The 6,341-nt window shown below is 43.9% G+C and overlaps 1 protein-coding gene across 3 annotated transcripts in view; it reads right to left on the reverse strand.

The window, feature by feature from the left end:
* LOC102374005 (transient receptor potential cation channel subfamily V member 6-like) overlaps positions 1 to 6,341 on the reverse strand; it is a 39,475-nt gene that overhangs the window by 20,002 nt on the left and 13,132 nt on the right. The gene's annotated exons all lie outside the window — the stretch shown is intronic.

Raw genomic sequence — 6,341 nt, forward strand, 5'->3', positions numbered from 1 at the left:
TGAGTAATCCTTTTTTTTGCTGGTAATGATGAGCATGAACATTTTTAAAAAATGAAATCTTGCAGCCTGCTTGGAGAAATGGAAACAGAGTAAGTGTGTTACCAATCAAGATCCAGGTAAAAAAGAATGTCCTTGGCAGGCAGTATCCACCACTTCCTCCGGGTTCTTGGTTATTTTGTCAAGTTCTTTGAAATGAACTAAAGAATTTGCATACACACAGTCCCCTGGACTCCACCAATGGCACACTCGTGCCCTGAGAACAATTTCCTGGACATGAAAGCATGTTTTCACAACTTTACCCCAAGCCTTGTGATATTTTTTTGCTTCTTTTCTATCTAGCCCCAGTTCATGGACTCATGTGCTGACATGAAAATTACAGCCTTTTTTTTAGCTTTTTCTTTTTTTCAACAGGAATATTGTAACCCTCCTGGATGCAGAGGACAATTTAAAAGTACAATGTGAGAACACCATAACATTTCAAAATCTAGGAGGTGCCCAAAGTATATAGTTAAAAAAAACAACCCATAATTTTAAGCTAACCTCATGATTTTGTGGGGCTTGACCCCTGGCTTTTTAACCATTGGGGTTTTTTTCACAGACCTGATCCGCTCATTGCTACTTCAGGTCTCTGTATGGAAGGTTATTATCACTGAAAATGAAATGCCAGGCTGGATGGAGAACTCATCTTATCAAGTGCAGCTGGAAGTACAATGCTTGACCAAATGGGAAAATAGCCTGGAATCCTGTGGCAACATCTAGCAGTGCAATTCAATTTTTCTTTGAATATCTAGATGGCAGCTTTCTAGCCATACATACAAGTAGCATTTTAGGCACTTACAAGTTGCAATTCTATTACCATGCACTCTGGACACATATGTGTGCGCACATAGACTGAGCCTGTGCAATAAGCTACACACTGGACAGGCAGCTATGCACGCTAACCCATTCTGGATGTATGCATGCATCCAAATCGAGAAGGTATAGCTAGCCAGAAACCTGAGACTAGCAGGTCGGGGAGGCCCTCCTGTGTTTTAGTCCCAAGAGCTGACTGATAAGGCAACTTCCCAGAAAGAAGCAGACTCTGCTATTAGGCCCCTCAACCTAGAGGAGGAACCTGGATCCTCATGACTTCCCCACACATTACTCTAAATACCAGTACCACAATTTAGGCATTCCCAGGTGCTTCTTCAGCGCTCCTTTTAGTGCTGGTCCCTTGGGTAGCAGAGAGGGCAATATGTGGGAATGGGACCAGAAGGAAGAGAGCAGAAAGTGTGGGTGTGTCTACACGTATGCCCCACTGCGCTGTTGTTACTGCGCAGTGATTTAGTACTTGCTTTCGCAAGTACAATATGACTGTACAGTAACTGCTGGTAGCATGCAGTTCTGGTGGCGCATGGGTCATTTCCAACCCTACTGCACAGTAGCAACAAGCTACTGCGCAGTAGCCCGTTGCTACTGCGCAGTAGTGGTGGTGTCACAGTTAGTGCCCATCGATGCTATGTTGCCATAGTGATGAGCTGCGTCCCAGTAGCTCATCGCTATGGTGATGTAGCATCTTGTGTAGATGTGTCCTATATGGCTTAGTGAGGTAACTACTAAGATGAAAAGAAACAGGCCCTGGCTTGTAGTCTGGACCACTAACTCCAATGGGGAAGAAACATCTGCAGCTCTCGCCATCCATTTTATCCAATGACTATTAAGTGCAAGGGGCAGCAGCTCAGTTTCAAAAAGGAGCACTGGAAAGGGGACTGGATAATGCCTAACCTGTGGCCTTTCCTCTCCCCAACAACTTCCTAGACATATGCTCAGGTACATGCATATGCACCCAGCCAGTGCAGAGTTGACTGAACATGCTCTATGCACACCTACTCACACATCCACAGTGCACAAATATGGCCAGGTGTGGGACTAGAAAATTGAATTTAGGTGCACAAGAGGAAAAACAATTCCAACGCTCCATTCAGTTTTTGGCAAGCAAGGTAAATTCCACAAGCCATCCAAACACTGTGGCCCTGAGGAGTGAGGATAAGAAGCAACTGGCTCTATCCAGCCTGGGGAATCTCATAGAAAAGGGTCAAGGATCGTCAACAGGAGTGTGCCCTTTAACCCTGCCCTGTGGGCTTTGCTTTCTGGAGACTGAGATGGGAGAAAGTTTACCTTATTACAGAGACAAGCCGGAGCTCTAGCCCATTGTAAGGAGTAAGCATCCAGTTTCCCAGGAGGATTAAGAAAGCCCTGAGACTGAAGCGTTAATGATCACACTGCTTTCTGGATAGCGAATGAAAGCTACACACACACACACACAACAACAACAACCCAAATGCACACAGAAGACCAGACAGAGCTGGTCTCTCCTCACCTTCGGTCTTTTCCCAAGCCCTTTGCCTGCCCCTTTCCTTCTTCCCCTTGCTCATCCTAAGTCCGTAGTTTTAATTTTAACCCTTCACTGGATGGGACTGAAAATTCCCTGTAACACCAAATTATCACATTGCTAGATGTCTCTTAAGTCTTAAACAAATAATCAGACTCAAAATCTTCCTATTCCAGGGACATCTAAGTCAAGATCCAAGATTTCAAGAAAAAAAAGATGTGGAAACAGTTGTTAGCCCCCAAGTTCTTAAACTCATGCATCAACCACCAAAAATCAGAAGACTGGCTTAAAAATCAGTACATTAAAATAGATATGTATACTTATTTTGGGTGGTCTTTACTTATTTTTATTTACCTCTTAGAGGTAGTTGGATCGTGTTTTTAGATTTTTCTCCTGAATCATGTAGCTTAGACATATGCATTTTGCTAGTTATAAAAAGTCAGAAATTGTCAGTCATCTCTTGTAAGGAGTTGAAGCTTTAGGGGAAAAACAAAAATGACAAGAAACAGAAAACGCATATCAGGAAACTCATGACAAAATCACAAAGGTAGGCTGCATGAGCCATGCAACCCTCTCTCCCCTCAAACACTGTGCCTTCAGCTCATGTCAATCTTCTGTAATGTTGCCATTTTACTTACTACCAAATAGATCTCAGGCCAGACCTCAAAGCATGACATAAGAGTAAGTCCACTGAAGATGGAAGGTTAACTTTAGATTCATGGTAATATAAGAGATATGAAGTTTAGTCCCTTTTGCATTTACTCATCTATTGAGTGCTCTTTTTCCTTCTCATCTAACCACTCCTGGTTGAAAATGCCTTAGTCTGAGACCCAAATTGAAATTTGAGTGGTGAAAACCCACTTAAACGAAAACCATGGATGTTTGAGACAACTTATTGCTCTCAGGCTTCTTCCCACTTCTGAGATTTATCATTTAACTTTAAGAGTTCTTGGCATTTGAGGTTCAATTAATTGGAAAGGTGCCCTACAAGCATACAGATGCTTTATATTATTAATAAAGCTGGTGTAGCTGTACATTGTCCAAAAGATTTAAACCTTTTCTATTTGTGAAACATAAAGCAATCAGTCCTGACATCCTTTCTACTTGCTGATGACTGAAATGTTTTCAATATTGGAATAGCCAGTGGTGAACACTGCACTTTGTAGCACAATTTTTTGGATGAATCTCCTATGCAAAAATTCTTGAAATGCCTGGGATTCAAGAATATTTCCATACTATTCCCCATGGTCCTTTATCAGACAGTTCATGGATAATACTAAAGCTCCATTAATTAACAGGAAAATGAATTGTGCCGTTTGTTCACCAAAATAATCTTTTATTTTATGCATCCAGCTCAGTTATTAGGATGGGCAGTGTTCTGAGAAATAGCATACAAACAAGGTTTTTCAACAGCAATCCACTGAATAGAAAACTGACATCAACATTCACACCATGTTATTATCAAGGATCTGGCAAGGGAATTGCTGTTTTGGGGAACACTGTCAACTGTACAGTTAGATTATGTTCAATGTTTCTTTGAAATCTTCTGAAATCTTTTCAAATTCACCGACTTAACCACACTGAAAACGTGACACTGAGTTCTGGATATCTCTTTGCTGGAATGATTTCACCACCAGGAGAAAATTTGGAGAAGGAAAAGAAACGGAGAAACAGGAGAGTAAGTCGAAAAATATGAAATATGAATAGCCTGATCAAATGACAACTAAGAAGGGAGCGGTGGGTGTCAATCGGGTAACTACCCTCCAAATGTTTGATTGGCGTAAGCAGGAGGTGGTAAGAACTGGTTAAAGACAACTATAAGATTGTGAAAGAGAGCAAAGGGAATATTTTGTGTTGCATATAAGGAAATACTTTCTTTCACTGAGGAAGCAACGGGAGCCTTATTTCCCAAGTTATGAAAACTAAACTGGATGTAGCCCAAAGCTATGGACTATGGAGGATGTTCCTGATCAGCCAGGAAATGGTTAAATGTGATCTCACATGTGTCCCTTTGACCCCACACCTATCTTCAGATATGCCCTCTGGATTAGCCAATCTGTTTTCACTTACAGCTGTGAAGTTACAGGTAGACTGGATAATGACATTAAGGACAGGAATGGACAGCAAGGAAGGAAAAAGAGGCTCCAGGAGCAAAACATGCTATGCTCAATAAGAGGACGCAAGATTATCAGATATAGTGTTGCATTGCCAGGACTTTGCCTGAGGAAAATCTGGTGTTCCTGGGACATCTGAATTTCTAAAAGCAAGAAGTAGGAAGAGGGAAGATTTTCAGTAGCATTAACATTGCTGCAATTAATATGCCTGTGCCAGTGTTTCCCAAAGGGTGGGGTGTGCAAGGTTCTTTGAGATGGCACATGTGAATTACAGCCACCGATTTCCCTTACTAGTGCCAACTGGGGGGGGTGGGGGTGGTATAGATTGAAGGGTATATGTGGGAGAATTGGAGACAGGTTAAACATCAGCAGTGGCTGAAGTAAGAGGAGCATGAGAGTGGCTAGCCCTGCTATGGTGCAGTTGAAACCTGCCTAGCTTGGGAAACATGGCTTTATTAGGCTCTTCACCTCAGTTCCTAGACTGACCCAAGTGGAAGGGAGGGGTTGGACAGCAGACCACACTAGAAAGGCTCAGACACTGGTCAACTACTACACAGATCTCAGAACCCCATGCAAACATCCTATGAAGGCCCCCAGAAGCCCTCCGGGAGGTGTTGTTCAGGGAGGGGTCACCAATGTCAGGCTCCCTGAGTGGTCTGAGTGTGCATAGTGTTGGGAAGCTGCCTGCGCTGCAGTGTCCTCTGAAGACTTTCTTGTTACAGAAAGAACAACCGCAAGCCCAGTCTCAGTGACAAAATGTCAGCCAGGTTTATTGCCTATAAAGCACCTACAAGCTAACATACATGACAAGCCGGTACACGGTGATGGTCACGATACCTGCAGTAAAGTATAGGCATAAGTGTCAGGTGGATGCACCCACTAAGCCTAATGCAAAATAACAAAGGTTCCTAGACCCTCCTTTATACACCAATCTAAACAACTCTTATTTATAGCATATACTTCCTACTTCTCAGCAAATACTAAAACATCTTTTGGTGACAACATCCTAGATGATGACCTACATCTAGGACGTGTATGTTGTCATCAAGCAATAAAACATGTTTACCAGGTTGTCTTAATCCTTGTATATCTCATCTTTATTTTGGGGTGCTGTCTGGTCTTATCAATCACTCTTAACCATTAGCTTTGGAAGAAATCTAACTTTCCCAGTGACTTCTCATGTAAGCCCTATAAATCATATATGGTATTACCTAATTCAGGAGTTTTCAACTTTTTTTAATAAGTGTACCCCCAGCAGTCCCCTTTTTAATAAGTGTATGCCTGGAAGGAGGGGAGTGGCAAGCAGCCAGACACGGAGTGGGGTCATGGCGAGCAGCGGAGTGACAGCAGCGCAGCATCTGTGCCACCCTGGCCCTGCTCCTATGAGGCAGCGGCACAGGATGGTGGGACTCCATCCCTGCCTGCTCCCGCTTTCCCCCTGGGACCTTTCAAAGTACCCCTGGGGTATGCGTACCCCCAGTTGACAACCCCTGACCTAATTCATTCTTAGTAGACATGTCTATGTGGCAGAAATGCCCCCGTCGGTGCCCCTCTCCAGAGATCTGTCTCAGCCAGCCTGAGAGGCTGCTGTTGAATCTCTCACAGCGGGGATCTCGCTCCTTGTCTGCAGACAAAAGCCTGGCGCCTGGGAGGCGATGCTCTGGTCACCTGGGCAAGGGGGGGAAAGACCCGGCCCTGCGCGTGGGCCCAGGTAGCCAGGGATGCCATGCAGATTGGACGGTTTGTAGCCAGTATTGGCAGCTTCGATTGGACCGGCTGCTGAGGTCAGGGAGGTTTTAAAAAGGCCTGGGCCAGGAAGAAGGGGAGCCATTATCCATGCGGTCATCCAGGTGAAT

Source organism: Alligator sinensis, unplaced genomic scaffold (assembly GCF_000455745.1).
Source record: "Alligator sinensis unplaced genomic scaffold, ASM45574v1 scaffold653_1, whole genome shotgun sequence".
Classification (NCBI taxonomy): Eukaryota; Metazoa; Chordata; order Crocodylia; family Alligatoridae; genus Alligator; species Alligator sinensis.